The sequence below is a fragment of the Nyctereutes procyonoides genome, unplaced genomic scaffold (assembly GCF_905146905.1).
Source record: "Nyctereutes procyonoides isolate TBG_1078 unplaced genomic scaffold, NYPRO_anot_genome, whole genome shotgun sequence".
In the NCBI taxonomy this organism is placed as follows: Eukaryota; Metazoa; Chordata; class Mammalia; order Carnivora; family Canidae; genus Nyctereutes; species Nyctereutes procyonoides.
The window spans coordinates 24708791-24731546 of record NW_026575159.1 but is presented as its reverse complement, the minus strand read 5'-3'; the positions used below and the strand labels follow the sequence as shown (position 1 = coordinate 24731546).

Here is a 22756-nt window from a genome sequence, read left to right as displayed (position 1 = left end):
ACAGCCCCCTACCCGTCCCCCAAGAGTGCCATTCTTTGGGGGTGGAGCAACCATGAAACCTGATCCTTGCATGCATCCAGCCCATGCCCTCCTGGCTCAGTGGGGTTGCTCCCACGATCTGTACATCTGGTCCACCAACAGGGTGGGACGTCCAGGTGCTGCTGCCCAACAGATGGCTTGGCACAGGTACAGAGTCCTGCCAGAGCACCAGCGTCCCTGTGAGGACAGAGGTATCCTGAACAGGGACCTGGAGCTTCTACTCTGAGGAGGGACCATGGGTGGAGGTGGACGGGCACATCCTCTGCCCACAGAGAGTATGAAAGGGGGCAAAACGCTGCCTCCCGTCATAGGCCTGTGTGATCACCCAGAGTGCTGGTCCTGGCACCTTCACGATCTGTTCAGTGGGTGCATCCTTAGAGTTATTGAAGAAAAATCTAGGTATTTACTTACTTTTTCTTTCTTTCTTTCTTTCTTTCTTTCTTTCTTTCTTTCTTTCTCTCTTTCTCTCTTTCTCTCTTCTCTCCTTCTCCTTCTCTCCTTCTCTCTCTCTCTTTCTTTCTTTCTTTCTTTTTCAGAAGACCCCAGCAGCGTATGCTTCTAACAAATATCTGTGAGTATTTCCTTTGTGCCAGGAGAGCAGCAGGGTGAACACTGGTGTAGGTGTAGCGCTTTACAGTTTACAAAGTGCTGCCACTCATCAGCTAAGTGCTTTAAGGGTGTCACTCCACTGTGTTAGGGTCTTCAGTCAAATGCAAACCGGTATTACATCTGATCCCCATGGAGGGAGCTTCAAGATCCAAGTGCCGAATGAGCGGTGGGGTAGGGGCTGTAAAGCCTCCTCCACAAACATATAGTCAGAAGCTGGGAGAGGTTACGTGGCTTTCCAAGAACACAGAGCTGGCCATGACCAAGCCAGAGAGACAGAACGTGGCCTCTTGGTTCCCAGCCAGTGCTCCTTTCATTCCCTCCAAGTTTCCTAAACAGCTGAGTGCCCTTTCTGGAAAATTGTCCCCAGGTAGGAAGAGGTCTTTGTCTTGGATACCATGCTCTTAGCTATATGAGGAAGCCTGTCATTTTTATCTCAAAACTGCCTTTGACACCCAGAACACTAAATTTAGAACGGCAAATAGAGTAGCAAAACAACCTAGCACCGTGCTTTTTTCTTCTTAATTTGAAAAAAAAAAGAAAAGAAAAGAAAAAGAAGGGCGCCTGGGTGGCTCAGTCTGTGAAGCATCTGCCTTGGGCCCAGGTCATGATCCCAGGGCCCTGGGATTGAGCCCCGCCTTGGGCTCCCTGGGGAACCTGCTTCTCCTTCTCCCTCTGCCTGCCGCTCCCCATTTGTGCGCGCTCTCTCTCTCTGTCAAATAAATAAATAACATCTTTAAAAAATTAAAATTAAAAAAAGAAAGTAACAAGAAAGACAAAAGGGGTTTATCCAAAGAAAGTGCCAAATACTGTTGCCAGACTTCTGATGGACCCGGCTGGAGAAAGTGAACCCCCATACTTGTCTGGAACGGCGGGGCCGTCCTCAGAATCCAGAGCCACGTCTTTCTGACCTTGGGGTCTGGCTTCCCTGCAATAGACGCTGGGCTTTCATTATCTTTAAGCATCCTCCACGCATTACTATTTTCATGGTCAGTACAAGTGGCATTTCTGCAGCGTGACCAAATGGAGCTGTGTATTTTTAGATGGTGGGGACACTGCAATTTCACAGAAGATGTATGATGGGGTTTTAGGACCAAACTTGCCAATTATGGTCTTAAAATGGAAGCCTTGGCCGCACTCCGTGCTTAGCTTGATGTCTGGGGGAAAGCGCTATAATTGATGGGTGAATTTCGTCTCCAAAGTGAGAGCTCGTCTGTCGCCATCCCGGGGCCTGGAGCCAAGTCTCTGCCACACCCTCTTCCTGTCCCCTTCCCCCAGCTGGCAGGGACCCAGGACCAGCCACTGCTGTTGTGCAGAACCCAACATCTGGGGTTCATGCAGCTCATGCAAATTCTGAGACCAGGCTCTTTGTGAATGCAAAAGATGATGAAGCAGGAAAGCTAGGGGGTCTTGGTGGCATTTCGAGGGACTTTACTATTTGCCAAGAACCGGGCAGCACCAGTGCATTTAACATTCACGAGATCCAGGAACAGCCCCAGAGGGCTTAGCTGATAAGAGGCAGTGCCTGGGCTGGAGCCCAGCTCCTTCAGGTTCAGAAACCGTGCTCCACCTCACTGCCAGCCCTCCTCTCCAGATGAGCGCAGTGGTAGCTGCTTTCGGGCCCGCCCAAGGGCTGCTCTCTGTGCCATATTCATTAGCGTTCATTTTTCTCTTTGGTTTAAAATATATTTGACAGATTGCAATGCCAGCATTGCTTACTTTGGAAAAAATCATCTCCCCTGGAATTTGAAATGCCACGTTCATCAAATTAAATACTTCTGTAAGTGAATTTTGTCAACCTTCTGTTTTTCTTTTTTTTTTAAATATTTTATGTATTTATTTATCTGACACAGAGAAAGAGAGAGAGAAAGTACCTGCACAAGCAGGGGGAGGGGCAGAGGGAGAGGGAGAAGCAGACTCCCCACTGAGCAGAGAGCCCAGACTCGGGGTTCAATCCCAGGACCCCAAGAGCTGAAGGCAACATTTCACCAACTGAGCCACCCAGGTGCCCCAACCTTGTGTTCTTCACTCATTTCTTTGTAAATTCTAGCTCGACCCTCCCGCTGCTTAAGCTAGTCACGGTGTAATACATTTTACCAACAAATGGGAAAAGCCTTCCCATGTTATTTCTCTTTATAAAATATTCCTTGGTTATTTGGGGTTATTTATTCAACTCGATGAAATTCAGAGCCATCTTATCAAGTTTCCTAAAAGCTCCTTTGGGATATTGATTGGAATGGCCTTAAAGTCAAAAACTAACTTGAGAAAAAGATTTTGGATTTTATTATGTTTAGGACGGAGTGGAATATTTTTCCCCTGTTATATTTTTAAAAGGGCTACTGTTGGAGTAAAGGAAAGCTATTTGCGTGTGTTTATTTTCCAACAGGATCCTGAACTCACTCAATGGAACCCGTAGACCTGGTTGAGAGGCAGGCTCTTCTCTGTGTGGCTCCTTCGGCAACGGGGCCCAATCTAGAGCACAGGTACAGCAGGGATCTGCCTGGGCAGGTGAGGCTGGCTTGGCAGTCCTCTGCAGTAACCGATTTAGTTCTGTATTTATCCATTCAGTCAACAACTCCTCCCACATTCCAGACACTGTGCCTGATAGCAAAACAGAGGAAGCCTGGAAAAATAAGTTAATTGGGTAAAACGCTTAGGATCCTTCCTATTTACCATCAATAATTCTCAAATTCCGGAGAATATCAGAATGGCTCAAAGAACTTGGTTCGGATTCCAAAGCCCAGGCACTGTCCCCACGTCAACGAGCCTAGGCCTCTGTGCCCCTTATTAGCTTTCCGGATGACTCTGACCTCTGACACATGACCACGTTGAGAACAATGGCCCTACATGGCCTCTGAAATACTCCTTTTGGTTTCTTCCGATGTGGCCATAATGGATGGGAAAAACAGCTTAGGCTCCTGAAAAGAGACCGTTCTGGGTTCAAACCTCACTTAGACTGCTGCTGTGTGTCCTTGGGCAAGCTCTTTAACCACTCTGAGAAACTCAATTATTTAAATAATCACACCTTTGTGTTAAACACCGCCCTTAGTCTCACTCTCAGGTAAACACAATGCCTCCGAGTGAATGACACATGACCGCTGACATCCTCAGCCCCCTTTACTCTGAGCCCTTCGACTCAGACCTTGGGAAACTAGTCCTTTCCTCCAGAGCAGGGAGAAAGGGAAGCAGGAGGGGGAACTAACCAGAGAAGAGGATGGCTGGCACCTCTAAAAGGACTGTCCGGCCTGGTAAGAACAGATGCCTCCTGGGGTACCCAGGACCTCACCGCCCTGCATGCTCTCTGGCTGTGCGAGATCCTGCAGCCCCCAGGGGAGAAGGCGGTGGTGGTGGGGGTGATGGGCCTGCCCCGAAGTTGCCTGAAACCAGAGGATGGGTGAACACATCAAGGAGCTGTAAGGAATGGTTGGCCCTGAGCGTAGGTCATATGTGAGCCCTACGTGATGAAGCAGCCAGTACCTGGAGTTTATCCCAAGCTCCCCAGCCCATAGCTCTGCGACTTTGAGCGACCCCCTCTGAGCCTCTGTTTCCTCATCAGCAAAATGGGAATACCAGAACTCCTTCCCGTCCTGGCATGGTAGCCAGAAACAAGTCACTTGTGATCTGGGACTGGCAGGCACGAGGCGCAGAGCTTGGTGAATGCAGCCACCCCCCAACCCCCCAACCTCTGCTCTCGCTGTGGCTTCTCGTGGCAGGACTGTCACTGTTTTCTCAGAGCTATGGAGGCCGAGCCTGACCCAAGTACTGGGGGTTCGGGGTTGAGGGGAGCTCCCTAAGTGGTATAGGAGCCAGTGATACCCTGACTTCACTGCCATGCCTGCCTCCCCTTGCCCCACCAGCCTGGTCCCAGGGCACCTTGCTGCCCGCCCATCGGCCTCTCACACCTGCCCTCTGGCCCCCTGAGTCCTCGATCTGGTCCTAGGCACAGTGGAACCGGACAGTGTGCCTGCCTGACTAGCTGCTGGGCCTCAGTTTCCACAGCAGACCTGCTGCTGAATATAGAGACAAGGTTTTATGAGCTCAGCACAACCCAACATGAAACCCTCACGGCCCCTGGTCCTACTGTTATCCCCAACCCCGTGTTCTTCCTCCTTGCCCTGCCACCACCATGTCTCACCCAGAAACCCTGGCCTCCCATGGCCTCACCTTGTCCTGTCCCCCTTCTTCCTGCCTGGGCCCTCTGAGAACTGTCCCTTCTTTTCCATCCAGATTCTGGCCTTGCCAATTCCACTGCACCTGCTGATACCCCAGTAACTGAGACCCAGATGGGTCTCCCTCCTGCCAGTCTCGCCCCTCTCAGGCCGCTGTCATACTAGGGCCGGCGTCACCTCCCAATCTGATGGCCACGCTCACTGACTGGCATCCTCCAGGAAACAGGCAAACCTGTGGTGGGCAGGGCACCCAGGCCATCATCATGCCCCCTGCTTTTATAGGGTGGGCCTGGGTGCTCTCTACTCTCACCCAGACCCCTATCTCAGATAGGGGGCATGGAGCCACAGGGATGGAAGGTCACAGAGCATTCCTCACAGTCACGGGGGAAGGGTCGGGGCTGTGCTGTCTTTCCCTCCTGGGCCCTCTGCCCCAGCACCAAATGCACTCTCTCCCACTCTCTACCCACACCCCTCATGGTGGTGGGAAGGAGTCCGGGCAACCCTTTCATATATAAAGAGCTAAATATCACATGGCTCAGGTGGTAAGGCCACAGAGAACATGCTCCTGGAGGTAAGTGATGCTGCTAGTCCATTAGCACAGGGGAAAAAGTGGCCCTGCAGGGAATGTCACATGGCCTCTGTCCTCTGTGATGGCACATAGCAGCAACAAGCACCACCAGCTAGTGGGCAGGCATTACGTGTTTATAAATGCAAGATGATCTGATTCCATCTTACGATACTTTCCAGAGATGAGCAATATTATCCCTATTTTACAGGGGAGAAAAGTGAGTCTCAGAGAAGGCCAATGACGTGCCCAAGGCCACAGAGCTAAGGGGCAACTAGTCAGCATTTGACCCCAGCTCAGCCCTGCGGCCTTGTATTCCACTGTGCATCGCAGAGCTGTGGAGAGTGGGTGAGGGCAGAGCAGAGGGAGGGCCGAGGGCAGCCGAGAAGCAGGTACCAGAGGGGTGGCAGGGTGGGTCCCTCCATGACTCTTGGGCAACGTGTGCTGCAACCCTGACATAGGTCAGCTTCTGAGAATATCGAAGTACTTCTGCTCCCTTCTGGAAAGCACTGTATTCCTGCTTAACGCAGACTAAGTAAAACCAAAATCACCAGACTATTTTCAAATACATGGAAATCATGCTTCATTCTTTTTCTTCTTTTTTTCTTCTCTTCCTCCCCTTCCTGTGTTTCTTTCCAGATACCAATTAAAGGTGGAAATATGGATTTTGAATTCAAGGCTTAGAGGTGTTTTTTTTTTTTTAACCAATAAAAATAGCTTTAACCCCAGTCCAACCCCCAACGAGACACACACACACACACACACACACACACACACACACACACACACGACTGCAGACCTACATGGCTACAGGAGAGATAGGTCTGTGGTTGGCTGGCTGAGTAACCAAAGTTTCTGTTCTGGTCGTCTTTTTCTTCCCTGCCCCCCCTCACTTGAAAACTGGGAAAGTGCTTCCTGGTATTTCTGAAGCACATCCCAGTGCAGAAATGTCAAACCAGTAGCAAACACCTCTCCAACATTCGAATAATCACAGACCCATTTTTAACGTGAAAAGATCTTAGGATTTTCTGAAGAATCACCAAGAGTAAAGATAATGATGAGCGCAAGCTCTAAAGCATCCCAAGGCTCACAGGATCCTTTCTATTTTTCGTGCAATCGGAATGAGAAAGAATTCCTTCCAGCTCCTTGGCACGTATCAAAGAGCTGGGTGCAGAAAATGGAGAAAGCGTGAGGGATGTTGGAGATGGTTCCCGTGCCCAGGCTGGCTGGCTGGGGCCAAACATGCACGGTGGAAGCTTTTTGAGCAGGAAGGGAAGAGTGCTTCAGTCACCAGCAAGCCGCTATGACCTTGAACGTGAGAAGAATGTAACAGACTCTCTGGTCCTGCTTTCACAGCTTCATGGCCATGAGTACTCACTGGTGGGAAGATCCCCATGTGCCATCATTATGGGACGGGACTCACAGTCAGACTTCCTGATTTCTCAGCAGACACTGTCTTTTGAGTGGGAACCACGTCACGCTGAGCTGTTCTTGCCCTTGTTAGCACTCAGAAAAAAACAGATGTCCTTTTGATAACAGAGAGAGGGAGAGAGAGAGCCATGCTACCTTGTGATCAGTTGAAAGATGAAAATGGGCCCAGAGCCTCCTGTTGGTCCAGTGTTTCTCCAGAGAGAAATGCCTTACACTTACAGCAGACCTTACTGGGCCTCTTTTGGCATTTTTAACACTAGAAAAATACCTAGAGGCACATTCACTTCTGTTCAGCCTCCAAATACCTATTTTTGGTTTTATTTTAGCTTTCCAGCAAGCACGCCTTCATCTTTCCCTTTGCATCTCAAGAGCTTAGCCAAAGGATTATAGTGAGTCCTGTGGGTTGAAATGTGTCCCCTCAAGATTCATACTTTGAAGTCCTAAGCCCCAGGAGTTCATAATGTGACCTTATTTGGAAATAGGGTCTTTCCAGAGGTCCTCAAGTTAATTGAGATCATTAGAATGGTCCCTAATCCCAAACGACTGGTGCCCTTATAAAAAGGGGGAAGTGTGGACACAGAGTGGCACGTACAAGGAAGGCAATGTGAAGACACAGGGAGGAGATGCCTGTCTATAAGCCAAGGAGATGGTTCTGGAACAGAGCCATCCCTTGTGGCCCTCTGACCAAACCAACCCTGCCAACACCTTGATCTTGGACTTCCAGTCTCCAAAGCTACAAGAGAATAAATTCCCATTGCTTGAGCCCCCAGTTCATGGTATTTTGCTATGGCAGCCCTAGCGGAGGAATACAGTAAGTGAATGGTCAGTAAGAAACATCCTTTCCTTGAGTCACGGAGGAGAGCCTGCTGTGCCTCACTCTTGTGCTCTGACATGGAAATACCAATCCTGATAATTCTTACCATGTAAAGTCATCCCTATTCCAACGGCTAATATTAATATGAAGCATCTCCTATTTACTAGACACACCACAAGGTGCTACATGGATTGTTCTATTTCTTCCACGATTGGCCATGTACTCAGAGGTGAACCAGAGGGGTGGCCCTGCACGCTCTAGAGAGGGATCATTCTGGAACCCCTCCATCTGACTGAATCTCACTCCTGCCAGCTGCCAGCTCTGGCTTTGGGTACATTACACTCTCAGTTTTAAATATTATCTTGTTTCCATGTATATATTGGAAGAGTCATGTCACCTGTGTCCTAGGGCAGAGCTTCCCTTATGTTAAGGGTCTCAGTTTACTCCTGATGCTTCTAGCCCTCCTGGCCGGGGGGGGGGGGGGGCGGAGGCAGCCAGGGCTGGTCTTCTCACTGGGTTTTCCACATGGAGATGTCATCATCCCTCATGTAGTCATGGCATGAAGAAGTCAGTGGGCACAGGACACAGGGTGGGGGCTGAACGGATCAATCCCTACAAAATGCTTGGTGCACAGTAAGTGCTCCATAACATGTATTAGAGATTTGACGCCCTGTGTCTCAGCCTCCAAAGCCAGAGCTCCTACCTCTGGGCCATGTTGCTCGATGCATGAGGGCATATAAGCTTTTGCTTCCAAAATAGGGCATTTTCAACCAAATCATGAACAGTAATAGTCCTGATATGACACTGCCACCGCCTCACCTCCCTGGTCCAGACAGTCACACAGCAGAGCATGGTTTCAGACATGTGGCCCAGGAGGACCAGAAAAGATCCACTGAAGTAACTCAAGGACTTGGGATAAAGCCCACAGAAGACAACAGATCTTCAGGCCAGGCCAGGGGCCAGCAAGATTTTTCTGTTAGAGTCCAGATAATAAATATTTTAGGCTTCGCTGGCTACATTGGTTGTCTACTGCGTATTCTCTCTATATTTTTATACAGTCCTTTAAAAATGTCCAAGGCCCTTCTGGGTTCATGGGTCATACAAAAATAGGCTTCAGGCTATAGCTTGCCAGCACTGGTCTAGAAGGGTCATGGGTTGCAGTTGTATGTGACATGATGGACTGGGGTGGGGAGGGGGTAGGTTGGGGGGTGTTCTACATTCTGAGGACCAAAAGCTGCAACAGGCTACTTGAGAGGGAGTTTTGTACTTTCTCCAGAGATGAGGATTACTCTAGAGACACCGTCTGGAAGGCAAAATATCACGCGTTTTGGTTTGCTGACAGTCGTGCTTCCTGACTTGGCATGTTCAAGTCCTTTTACAAAATGATGATGATCCATTTGCTTTTGTTTTATAAAAATCATCCTTATCTGGTAGAACAAAAAATTGGCGACCACGAGCTATCCCAGAGTACAATGTAAGCCTCCAATCCAGTAGTAGAATGTAAGCCCACCTGTCTTCTCCACATCCACGTGGCCTTATCCTGCTCCAGGTCCAGCTTCCTGCTGCTCCCAGATCCCTGAAATTATGTCACTGCTGTCACAGCTGACGCTTGACCCTGCCTCTTCCCTCTCCAGTACTGTGGCCTGAAAACATGGGCCCTTACCATGGCCATAATGGCTCCTTCCCCTGCTTTGGGTCACAACCTCCTGAGTATGGAAAGTTCTAGTCTTTTTCATTAACCATCCTCAACTGGAGATGCCTGGTCATTCTCTCACATTCTTCAAATTCTTTTCTATAATTTTCAGTTCCACCCCAACCCCTGCTAAAATCTTGGGTGGCCTTACCATCTACAAGGGTCTGCTCATCACTCTGGTCTCAGCTTCCTGCCCTCTTCAGTCCTGGAGACATTTATGTCCACTCACTCCAGCCAAGAATCTCCACAACCAACCCTAATCCTGCCATGGCGCTGGATGCCAAGGCCATTTAAATCTTGTTTTTTCTAAGCTCCATTTGCTGTTCAATCCATGTTCCCCTTTCTGTCCAACAGTTTTACACTTGATCCCACCTAAACCAGCTCCTGGCTTTCCTTGGGATTCCATTCTCTTCCCCACTCCTCATTATCCCCTTTCATTGGTCTATTGTGAGCCAGGCCACCCATTGGTCCATCTTGTCACCTTCTCTTTTGCCATTGCCCTCAACTGTCTCTCCTCCAGTTGAACTAATCCAAGGAGCTGCTTTCTCTGCAGCTTTGTTTGGTCAGCTGAGCATGACCAGAGACACTTCCACAGACAGACTGGCACCTTCCCAACATTTGGCTCTCCAGCCTCACTTGAACCCTCTACATCTTGGAACCTTAGTCCGTGCCCCCTTCCAGTCTCTATAACCACTGCCCCCAGTGCTTGCTGCTCCATCCAGCAAGGGGCCCAGTGTCATCAAGGACCGGGCATGTTCAGCAGGTACCCAGCTTCTTGCTTTTTATAAAAAAGAGGGATTGTCATCAACATTGGCCTCAACTCTGCGTCTCCCTCTCCACTCTCTATGAACCACCCCATCTTTCTCTCTTTCTCCTAAATAGAGGAAGGATGGCCAGTTCCCTAATCTGTGCTCTAGAGCTAGTTCTTTTTCACCCCCTCAGGGGCAACCACAACCAAGTACACCCCCAGTCTAGCCTCATTCCCTTCCCTCCTCTGCCTTCAGCCTATCCCTAGAAACTGACACTTTACTCCTAGCATAGAAACATACTCAAATGTGGCCCCCAAACAACATGTTACTCTAACCCACATCTCTTAACTCAGGGTTTGGATTTTAGGGGCTGATTTCCCTGCAAATATAGACCAAATCTGTTATGCATGGGCAGGGATTCTGTTTCAATACATCATCAGGGGTGGCTCATGACCTAGAAATGGATGGGTACCACCGAATGCATCACTTTCTTTCTTAGCTTTAAATGTCATTCTTTCTTTTTCTTCAGAGCCAACATTCTTGGGAAAAGTTTATAGTTTCCACTTTCTCAAACCACTATCATTTTTTCCCTCATCATCCCACTACATTTGCAAAGTGCTTTCCATAGCTAACCCAAGGAATGTCTGCGGTCCATCTCCATTTTCCTAGAAATTGCTGGTCACATCTCCCTCCCCTGGTTTCCATGACATCCCGCACCACCAGCAAGCCTCCTCTGGCTTCTCTTCTGTTCTTCTCTTCAATGCCGCTGTTCTGCAGGGGTCTGTCCTTGACCTTTACTGTTGATATCTAACACACTTTCCACAGGCGATCTCACTCTCCCCATGACTTAAAATACTGACACATTGATGATTATCAGATTATCTCCAGGCCAGAGGCTTCACCCAAGCCCCATGCTGAGACAGTCCATGCTTACCGGACCACTCCCAGCAGATGTCCCCAAGGGATCCTGAGGTCAGCACGTTGAAAGCACGAAGGCTTACTCTTACTTCCATCCTCACCCACACTCTTCATTTGGTTCCCTTCTTGTATTTTCTGTCTCAAAAACTAGCACCACTACCCATGGGACTCCCCAGCCTGAAATGTTAAATATTGTCCCTGATGGGTATCCAATAGACCGAATATCTGTCTAGAAAGGACATCATAGAAGAAAGTTAAGATAAATTTTCTTTCATGTCTAAATTTCAGGTTCTACCATTATAAGCCAATACTCTTCCAACACATGCCTTCTGAATTTCTAGCAAAAACATGGCCCCTAAAATAATAAATAAAAAAAAAAACCATGGCCCCTGAGGTTCCTTGCAATCCTACCCACCCCTTCAGCTACATCTCGCATCAGTCTGTTCCCTACCATCCCAAACACACATCTGGAAGTCTAGCAAATCACTCAATGTTGTAGGACTGTTCACTACTCCTTTCATTCAACATGCACTTACAAGATGAAGTGAGTTTAACCTTATAATGAACTCATATCATCCTTCAAGACACAATTTGGATGTCACTTCCTTTACAATCCTTCAAAGGCTCCCACCTCCACCATCACCCCCAACCCATCCGACTAATATGTCTACTCTTCCAGTAACACACTACATTGCAATTTCCTTGTTTTCTATCACTCTGTTAAAGGATAAGCTCCTGGATATCAAAAACTCTGCCTCAGTTTTTCATTGCTGCTCCAAGACCAATCATAATAGTATATAAAACTATTAACAATAAAAATAGTAATATAGTGGTAGGTGGCATTTATTAAGCATCCCATGTGCTACACAAGAATAATAATATCACTATTTTGTATGAACTGCCCAATTCATAAATATGTATTTAATGAACTAATGAAGTTCCTTGATTAATAAAGAAGAAATGGGATACCAATTTTTTATCTCTATAAATATTAATACTATAATTATTCACTATAAGACCTCAGTAAATAATTATTAAAAGAGTAGATACGTGATCAACTAATCACCTACAAAACAAATAATGGCCCACCAATTTAATAACATCTCACTTTTATGTGGTGCACTCCAGTTTATGAAGCATTTCATTTACACTGCAAGATTAATCACTTCATCAAATGAGTCCATCAGTTGTATCACTATTACTATTTTCAAGGGGCTGAATGGAAGCTCAGAGGTGGTGAATGAATGACACAGCCATGATCACAGCTCATGGATGGCAAACCAAAGACTTGACCAAGAACACCTCCTCTCAGGTCCTACTTCCCCACAGTTACCCCTTTCTCCTCATGACTCAACCTCAGACATAAAGTGGTTCCCTTTAGTGGCATGCTCTTTGCAGGCCAATATTTCCAGAGGCATCTAAAATGGTCCAGCATCTGTTGAGGTTATGAGCTGCGGGTTGATGAATAATCATCGTTTACACCATTAACTTCAAAGACACGGCTAGAGAAAATTTCTAAGTAAGAAAAAAACATGCATGAAACCAGACTTAGAGCAACCCTCCCTGCATATCCTCCTAACAAATTACTAAGTTCATCACAAGCAAAATTACTACTGGAAATTCAAAGCCTCGGGATGCAGCTGATTTCTAATAAGTGCAACTCCTATCAGGTGGACCCCCTCAAATCCTCCCACATACAAAGGCGACCTGGAAGATAGTACGATGATGGGGTTTTCTGAGAGCATGTGAACTCCTCTTTCTTGAGATCATTGCGTGTGATCCTGGGTGCTGGGTCAAACTGCAGAAGGTCAGAGACATAAATGCATATGGAGAACCAATATGAGCTGAGCAAAGTAGTTCCAATAATGCAGAAGTCTCTCTCTGGAAGCTGAACAACAGCTTCAGGCAGGCTAGCCTGACCTCAGTGGACTGTGGGTAACTCACTCTGGGTCATGCAGCTGGTCTGGACACCAGAAGTCAGACTTCTGAGTCAGACCTTCTGGCCCTCCAGGTGAGGAAGCAGTAAGGGCAGCTGTGGCTGTCACCACTATCAGTTACATATTGTGTGTGTCAGGCTTTGTGCTGGGTGCTTCCCTCCATGATTCCATTCAAATCCCCCAGTCACTAGTGGATGCTGGGATATTAAGAAATCTGCCTTCAGGACACTCAGGCTCAGAGCAATGACGTGACTTGCCCCAGGTCATACAGAGTAAGAACAGAACTAGAATTGAAACCCAGATTCGCCCAAAGCCAAAGTCTCTCTGCTTCACTGCTTCTACTTCTACAAACATCTGCCAAAAACCTGCTGGCCTATGTGTAAGTTATCACAAAAACAGAAAAACAAAAGCCACACCTTAAAGCATAACTGGGCCAATCATTAGAATTACAGAAATAGAAAACCCAACGGGAAACATAGAGGTAATTTAAGCCACCTCCTCACACAGCAAAGCCATCTCCAACATGCTTGAATACTCCAGTGGCAGGAAGTTCATCACCTCAATCTCCATCACAGTAAGACCACCGAGGCCTTCTCCTTCCATTCTCTGACCTCATCCCCTTCTCACCTCATCCCTCACTGGTCCCTTCATGACGCTAGACACCTCCCACATACTGAGGCCTTCCCTTGGTCCCTCTTGAGCTGGGCTCTCTCACCTCCTGGACTTTGCACACATAGGAGAGACGGTGACTGCTTCCTTCATAAATCAAATCCAGATCCTCCAAGGAGGTCAGGGAATTGAGCAGAGACTCACCAGTGGGAAGAATAAATGAGGAATGACCAAAGGATCATTAAAACAAAACTTACATAGCACCAGCCATGTATAACATGAAATTACTATTTTTAATCAAGTTAATATTATTAAAATCCATGAAACGAGAGGAAATCTCCCATTGTTGATGGACTGCATTCAGGGATGGTTTAATTCATAGTTGGCTACATAGAATGACTTGAAGGGCTCTAGGAAAGGCAAACTATCTAAAATATTTCCTCCCAATACTTGTCAAATGGTCTGAGGGATAATTTTTTTTCTGGTTTATCCACTTGTTAAAACGTGAAAACTCTTGTATCATATCATAAAATATCATAAAATAATCAATATCAATAATATCAATACCAATAAATATCAAAAAATATCATAAAAATAATATCCATCATTTTCACCTCAGGGTGAATTATTCTGTTAACTCCGTCAGGTTTGACAAGAGTTCTCTCGCAGAGCCCTAGGAAATGAAACAGTAAATAAGCAAGAAGCTTCTACTAATGATGGCTAGCTAAGTAAGACTGATTTTGGGAGTAGGAAAAAGAAACCACTTCTTTCATCATAGAGCCCTGCCTTGAGATGGAAGTTCGGAGGGGAGGCATAGTGCTGAGGAGCATGAAGTTATGGGTTTCCCAGAGTGGGCTGAAGGCCAGGAATAGCAAAAAATAGTAAGGGGAAGAAAATTGGGTAAAACCAAAAGTCAGTTCCCTCCATCTCACATTTTTTATCATGTGGTATCTGATTGATTCCAGGCTAAAAAAATAAAATAAATAAGATTTTAAATAAATAAATAAATAAATAAATAAATAAATAAATAAATAAATAAATACATACATACATACATACATACATACATACCTCCTATAGCTAAGCAAGAGACTTGAAAAAAATCTTTCAAGCTGAAGTCTGAATGACCAAACCCAAAAGGTAGGTGCTAAGTTGGCATATTTTCTTTTTGGCTCTATCTCCCTTAAATTTGAGCGAATCTTTGATAGGCCAGGTACAAAACTGGTCCTGAGGAAGAAGTTTCTAAAGAAAATCTTAAGTCTTCTCCATCCCCTAAGATCCAACAAGGACTTAAGACACAATCATTCAGCAAACATTCAAGTGCCTCCCAGGCTGACTATGTACAGCTGCTCGGGTTGTACACTATAATCTCAGGATTGCATGAGGCAACATTCATAAATATTACCTGTGAAAGGGATCCCCTTGAGCTGGCAATACTTGAAGTAATTTAGGAATTCCAACAAAGCCAACCTTCACCAGACACCGGATGAAGGAATTTTCCATATAATGTCTCTTTCAAGCCTAATAACAACACCTTTGAAAGTAGGCATCACTATCTCCATGTTACAGGTGAGGCAGCTGAGATTCAGAAAGGTTCTTAAATTGGTCAAGATCATACATCTAAGGAGTGCAAAGAAAGGATTCCCATTTCCTGGCAGCTTCCGATACCCCACCATTTATCCTGTCTTCCAACAAACATTAATTGAATCACTATTGGCTTTATATCCTGACCCAGGGCAAACTGAACAGACACACAGTAAACCTGACAATTATAAGTGAAATAATATTGAGCATCTACTGCGTACCAGACACTGAGCACCTGGTGTGAAAGATCAAGGCATAAGTTACAAATTCAGTTTCAGGGAGTGCAAAATCTGGCAAGCAAGAACCAGTACGCTCATTCATTTAGTAAATACCTCGTGAGTGCTAACTGGGTGCCGGGCAAGCTTCTAGAAGCTAAGACGACAGCAGTGAGTAAGACAGATGAAGCCCCTGCCCTGTGCTGTTTCCCTTCTGGAGGAAAGGGCAGATAGATATTTGAGAAGTAAACAGGTGCAAAGCTTTCACAGCTGACAACAAAGCAGGGTGAGGGGTGGAGAGGCACAGGTGGTGACGTTAGTTCAGAGCGGAGGACAAGTGAGCCCCATAGAGGTTCACTAGGAGGAGGCCCCGCCGTTTTCCTGCCATCTGCCATTGCTGTGGGCCCAGTTTGCTAGCTCTGTCCTTCTGCGTCCCGGCCCCTGGATCTCAGAGGAGAGGTCCGGACAGGCTGCTGGTTCTGAAGCTGTGCCCAGAGCATGCTCGGCCTTGCCGACAGCAGCTGCCTGGGCAGTGGAGCATCCTGGCTACATGCCCTGCTAGGAGACAGAAGTGGGTCCCTGGGATTCAGGACTCATCCCCGGACAGCAGGTCTCATGCAGTAGCTGCATGCTATGTGCCGTGAGCCCTCTCGACAGGGCGCACGTGCACGGAAACTCTGCGTATTTGGAAAGATGTAAGTGACACAAGCTTTTGGAGTTGACACCTGACCATCAGGGCCTTTCAGCCCCAGGACCAAAAGGATTACGAAGTAGCCCTTGTGGGGGTCACTGAGTCACCCATTGGTCTAGTGGCTCAAAGGAAGGTGATAATGCACCTGCACAGTCTGTACTAGCACCTGCTGCGCCCTCAAATGCACCCTCGGGGAGATTATTAATGTCTGCCGCCCCTGGGGTGCACGCTTGATGTCAGGAATGAACCCGTCTGCCCAGTGGCTGGGAGAGCTGCTGGCAGGCTGGACCTGTTGTCGGCCCCTGTGGGGACACCGGCCCCCAGAGGGCCATGCCCACATCCACGTGTGACCTACGTGATGGCAGAGACATTTCAAAGGTCATCTTAGCATCCCTGAAAGGGCAACTGAGACCACACTGCAACTGATCTTCTCCTCCTTCCGGCCAGTCGTGCACCTTCCCGTTCCCCCTCCCACCCCTGTGGGTACCATTCCCTAGACAATGACCTGCAGAGTCTGATTCCTGAGGAACTCAACTGACAACAGTCAGCAGATTCAGTGGGGAGACTTGATCTGAATTTGAACTGGGTTTGAATCCAAGCTCTCCCATTTACCAGTTGTGTGACCTTGGACCTCTCTGACCCTGAGCTTCCAAATCTGTAAGATGGACACAATCACGCACACCTCATAGAGCAGTTGCGAGGGTTAAAATATGGAAAACACTTAGAACAGTGATTGACATAATAACCCAATAAAGAGGAATTTTTAAAGTCAGGGCGCCTGGGTGGCTCAGTCAGCTGAGCATCTGACTGGTTTTGGCTCTGGTTGTGATCTCAGGGTCATGGGATCAAGCCCCGCATCAGGCTCCACACTCAGCAAGGAGTCTGCTTGAGATTCTCTGTCTCTCCCTCTCTCTCTCTCTGCCACAGCCCCAGCTTGCCTGCTCTCTCTCTCTCTCTCTCTCTCTCTCTCTCTCTCTCTCTCTATATATATATATATATATATATATATATATATATATTATATAAATTTATAGCTTTGGGGCACCAGAGTGGCTCAGTGGTTGAGCACCTGCCTTCGGCTCAGGGCGTGATCCCGGGGTCCTGGAATCGAGTCCCACATTGGGCTCCCCACAGGGACTCAAGGCACAGATGGAGCCTACTTCTCCCTCTGCCTACATCTCTGTCTTTCTCTCTGTGTCTCTCATGGATAAATAAATAAAATCTTTTTTAAAAAAGTTTATAGCTTTGCCCATTAAGCCAGTTAATGGCTGTGACTTACTAGTCATTTTTTTCTCTCTGCCTGTTTCTTCTTCCACAGAAAGATGGGTTTAGATTCGTGAATTATCGCTGATATTTCTTAAATACTCACTCTGCATCAGGTTCTGTGCAGAGCATGGTACTTCACTTAGTGTTCAACACAAGCCTACTAGATTCATCTCTTATTTTCTACCATCATCTCCATTTCAAAGAGGCAAGCAGAGGCATCACAAGGCTGAGAAACATGGCCCCAGGCATTGGTGGGTGAGAGCTGGAATAGGACTGGAAGCTGAGTGGATTGACTTCAAAGCCCGTGGCTGTGCCATGTCCTGTTGTTTCCCTCAATTAGATGATGTGCACGCTCCCTGCCAGCACTGACATTTTTTGGGATCACACAACTCTCCAGCTTAATGGAAAACATTTGCAGAAAAGATCAGCTGAATTCCATCAACCCACTGGCACAGCCGATGGTAAAGGATGGAGGCGAGGCAGACAACGTTGATGGACCATAATTGTGTGATCCAAAAGACCATTTGTGCAGCCACTTCCATCACCTGGAATTGGGGCTGGTGGCTGTCCCTGAGCTCCAAGAGGCCGTACAGAGAGGTGCTGGGATGCTGGGCCCACCAGAGGGAGGCATGTTTCTCGGCACCACCTACACCCTCCCAGCTACAAGGGCACTCACAGACCTCCCGCACCTGCTGCTTTGAGGGGCCTCACGCTCAAAGGCTGGAGCATTTTCCAAGGGGCAGTTGCCTCAGGTGAATGAACTTAGAACACAGATACAGATTTCCAAAGACTCATATTCCGTGTTTTCCTCTGATTTGCACTCCAAATACCCCATGTTTGGGCATGCAGGAGAGCGGGGAGACAGGGGCCATCCTACAGCAGGTTCCAAGGCCTGAGAAGATGATTCCTGCTAACCATGAGCATCCTCTCTGGATTGGTCGTTGTGGGTCTTTTAAGAAGCATCGGATGTTGTTCTCTTATAAAGAAATAACACCATTACTGTTTCATTGGTTTTAAAAAAGATACAATTATTTTCCCCAAAGAGTAAAATGGTACTGTGTACACAGATGACACAACTGCCCACATTTTCTCGAAATCGAGCTTGTCCATCCACGAATGCATCCTCCTCACATCCCCAAAGGAGAGCTTTCAAATAGTTTTAAAGCTCCCCGTGCAACTGCGTAAAGCAGTTCACGGATGTGTGGTACCTGAAACACTCTATTTAGTGGCCCCTGTCCCCCAGCTAGCCTCTCCCTGCTGCTTGCTGGCTCCGTGATCCTGAGGGACTTGCATTTGTCTGCATAGATGGTGCCGATGCACACCCCTGGCCTTTTCTTCGTGCACCGCCCTCTACCCAGGACACGTCCTATTCCCACCTTGGCATCTGACAAATGCACCCTCCTTCTTTACAACCCAGTATGGCCGACCCACACCTGCGGTGCTTTCCCTGCCTGTCTGCAGTGAATTTGAGGGAACCTTCCTGAGGCCTCCCCACTGTGGTAAGTGGCTCATCTAACATTCTGACTTCCTGTGCCTTCCTCCTGACCAGCAGGTGGGTTCCTATCTTTGCAATCAAGACCTCTGACCCCCAGCACAGGGCCTTTTCTGGAATGTAAGTGAAAATTCAGAACCCATTACCTGAAAGGTGGCTAGCTTACACATATTCGCTGAATTGAACTACACTGAAGTGTTTTGCCCTAATGCATTTGTCTGACTTGGTCACCCTTGAGCTCACTACCACTTTCCTCCTCACCCATCACCCCAAGAGAGACTACCAAGGTTGACTGCCAAACCCAATACAGAGTCTCCTGCCGGCTCCATGTTCAAATGAAAGCTTTTTTCTAGTGTTCATCTACCTGCCTCACCTCATTGATGGCACTACGCCCACCATATGGAAAGGTCTCCAATGTCTGAACGCCCCAGGCTATTTTGTGCCCCTGGGCATTTGCACACACAAACCACTCTGTCTGAAGGAAAGGCTTTCTGAAACTTGGCCTTTTGACAAACTCCTGCCATCTTCAAGCTGGCTAGTGTGTTAGACACCTCCGTGGAGCAACATAAACGAAGTGCCCTAGTACAGAGTATATTACCGCAGACAGATGTGTGAGAGTTCAGAAGTCAACTTCCCCTTCACGCCATCCCCACTGGCCAATCAGGGTCTCAGAATCCCCTCTTCAAAGAGGCTTTGAATGCGTGGTTTTATTCGTACCGACTCATCACAAGAAACAAGGCCAAGCATTAGATGTCCAGATAAGTCTAGGACTGGAAGTCTATCTTTGGCACTCTTTCCAAAAACTCCAACCAGATATTCTCATCTAACTCGGAGGGGGGTCAGATGCCTGGGGATTCAAATCCCAGGTGTTCATTTAACCTCAAAGACCCTCCGCACCCTTATTTGAAAGTCAGACCTTGCTACCATCCAAAGGTCTTAAGAGCGCTAAAGGATTTGTAAAATGTTCGGTGTTTGATAAATATTTCCTTTTCTCCCCCAAGAGAAAGTGCATAAAGATGAGCATTTGACACATATGTGTGTGTACACACACGCGTGCACGCACACACACTCCCACGCACGCACAATCCATGTACATGACATATCAGTACCATGGAGGCAGAAATGTGCCCCCACACCTTCCACCGATTCCCAGCCAAGGAAGATGCCCAGACGCCTAATTCCAATTTGGGAACTCGAGGCACAGATGGAGCGCCGGCTCTGACATCCCTCCTGATTTTACATCACACTTGTCAAAATCACACTTGTTTAAAAATACCGTGACATGTCATTCTGCCTTGGAAAGTTCCACTCAGATCTGCGGTCCGCATGCATGAAGGGGGAAGCAAAATTCTACGTCCTTTCTTGAGATGCTAACTCAAGTCCCAGGAATACACACGATCACAAAAAAAGAGCGGGAGCACTGGGGTCACCTGAAGGTGACCGTGCCCTGGTTGGTTCAGCTCTCACGGGACACCTTCCACAGTCAGATAGTGAAACTCCCTCAACGGCTAGCAAGGATGCCCCGAGAAACAACTGCTGGTGACTAATTTGGCAACACAAACCCAGAGTCTTAAAATATAAAATATTTTATATATAAATTTATTTTTTATATAAAGTATTTTGTATAAAATATAAAGTTGTCAGACCCGGTAATTCTGCTTTGGAGAATGTGACCCTCCACCCCCACCCCCACCCCCCAGTAACCTAGACATTGGGAAGAGCTTTATGTACTCAGGGATTCATCATGGCATTTCCAGAAAGATGAAGAGTCATAAACAATCAAGAGTCCAAAACGAGAGGAACGAGTAGGTGAAGGGCCGTGTGCCTACCTGATGGAATAGAACAGAAACCATCGCTGGTACAGACGTGACCTGTCTGTACCTGCTTCTTCCTCACCAGATGGGGAGCATCATGACAGTAGGAATGTGGACAGAGGAAGGAAGGAAGGAAGGAAGGAAGGAAGGAAGGAAGGAAGGAAGATATGCATGCACCAATGCATGATTTAGAGAAATCTACAACAATTTGGAAATATACACATGATGCTCTATTAGGTAAACATAAAAGAGCAATGTTGTAGAGAGATTACAACTACTTCAGATCACAGAATAAGCCTAAGGAGATGAGAGGCAAATACAGCAATATTTAAGGTGACATGACTTCTTAGAAACCCTGTGATTGGGGATCCCTAGGTGGCTCAGTGGTTTGGCACCTGCCTTTGGCCCAGGGCGCGATCCTGGAGACCCGGGATCGAGTCCCACATCAGGCTCCCGGCATGGAGCCTGCTTCTCCCTCCTCCTGTGTCTCTGCCATTCTCTCTCTCTCTCTCTCTCTCTCTCTGTCTATCATAAATAAATAAATAAATCTTTTTTTTTAAAAAAAGAAAGAAACCCTGTGATTTTCTTTTCTTCTATGTTTCTGCATTGTTTGAATTTTCTGCAACTAACAGATATTAAAAGAGGACCTGTCTCTTGAGGTTTGTGTGAAGATCGAATGCTTAGTGCAGAGCAGGGGACAAAATGGAGTTTTCTTGAAATGCTGAAAAGTTTTGAAAAAGAATGTGTAGGAAACCATAAATGTTGGAAAGGATGTGGAGAAAAGGGAACCCTCTTACACTGTTGGTGGGAATGTGAACTGGTGCAGCCACTCTGGAAAACTGTGTGGAGGTTCCTCAAAGAGTTAAAAATAGAACTGCCCTACGACCCAGCAATTGCACTGCTGGGGATTTACCCCAAAGGTACAGATGCAGTGAAACGCGGGGATCCCTGCACCCCGATGTTTCTAGCAGCAATGACCACAATAGCCAAACTGTGGAAGGAGCCTCGGTGCCCATCGAAAGATGAATGGATAAAGAAGACGTGGTTTATGTATACAATGGAATATTACTCAGCCATTAGAAATGACAAATACCCCCCATTTGCTTCGACGTGGAGGGACCTGGAGGGTATTATGCTGAGTGAAGTAAGTCAATCGGAGAAGGACAAACATTATATGGTCTCATTCATTTGGGGAATATAAAAAATGGTGAAAGAGAATAAAGGGGAAAAGAGAAAAAATGAGTGGGAAATATCAGAAAGGGAGACAGAACATGAGGGACTCCTAACTCTGGGAAAGGAACTAGGGGTGGTGGAAGGGGAGGTGGGCGGGGGGTGGGGGTGACTGGGTGACGGGCATTGAGGGGGGCACTTGATGGGATGAGCACTGGGTGTTATTCTGTATGTTGGCAAATTGAACACCAATAAAAATTAAATTTATTTAAAAAATAAAAGTCCCAATGAAGAAAAAGAAAAAGAGAAAAAGAAAAAGAATGTTTTCTCCCATTTAGTTAGATATGGCACATTTCTCCTCTCTCCCTCCTACAAAATGAGGTAGAGGAATTTGAAACGACTAGACCCGCAGAGATAACAAGAGGAAACAAGAATGAGCGAAGAGCAGATAAGGGAATTCAACAAATTTTTCAGTGAGGGGAAGGAGAGGGATGCGTGCTGAGGGACAAGTCAGTGTGGAGGAGCTAATGATGCAGGTGCCTGCAGAGCAGAGTATGGACTTGACCTGTCTGCTCCACAGGCGCCCCGGGAAGCCCAAGAAGGATGAGGTCCTGTGGAAGGCTGGTGTGGGACGTGGGGCAGAAACAGGAGGGGCAGCTGCCCACACACAGTGATGGGTAATGGTAACAGGAGGTGGTTCTTGTTTTGGGGGGCTCCCCAGGGAACCATATATACGTGGATGGAACAAATAACACTCACTCTGGTTTTGACCCCAAGTCTAACATGACTACATGTTGCAGATGCAGGGGTAAAATTGGAGACGGTGGAAAAAAAAAAAAAAAAACAAACAAGTCCTCCCCCATCAAGGCGGGAAGACAGTTGCTTCCAAGATGGACAAATCAAAGAATGGCAGGATCTCTGTGTTACTTAGAAACAGAGAGGCCAGAGGGAGAAAAAAAAAAAAAAAAACAGCTCTAAGAGTTAACAGTTCCAG

The 22756-nt window shown here is 47.0% G+C and overlaps 1 protein-coding gene across 1 annotated transcript in view; it reads right to left on the bottom strand.

Annotated features, from left to right (window-relative positions):
• The window catches only part of TG (thyroglobulin), a 247711-nt gene that overhangs the window by 122259 nt on the left and 102696 nt on the right, over nucleotides 1-22756 (bottom strand). The gene's annotated exons all lie outside the window — the stretch shown is intronic.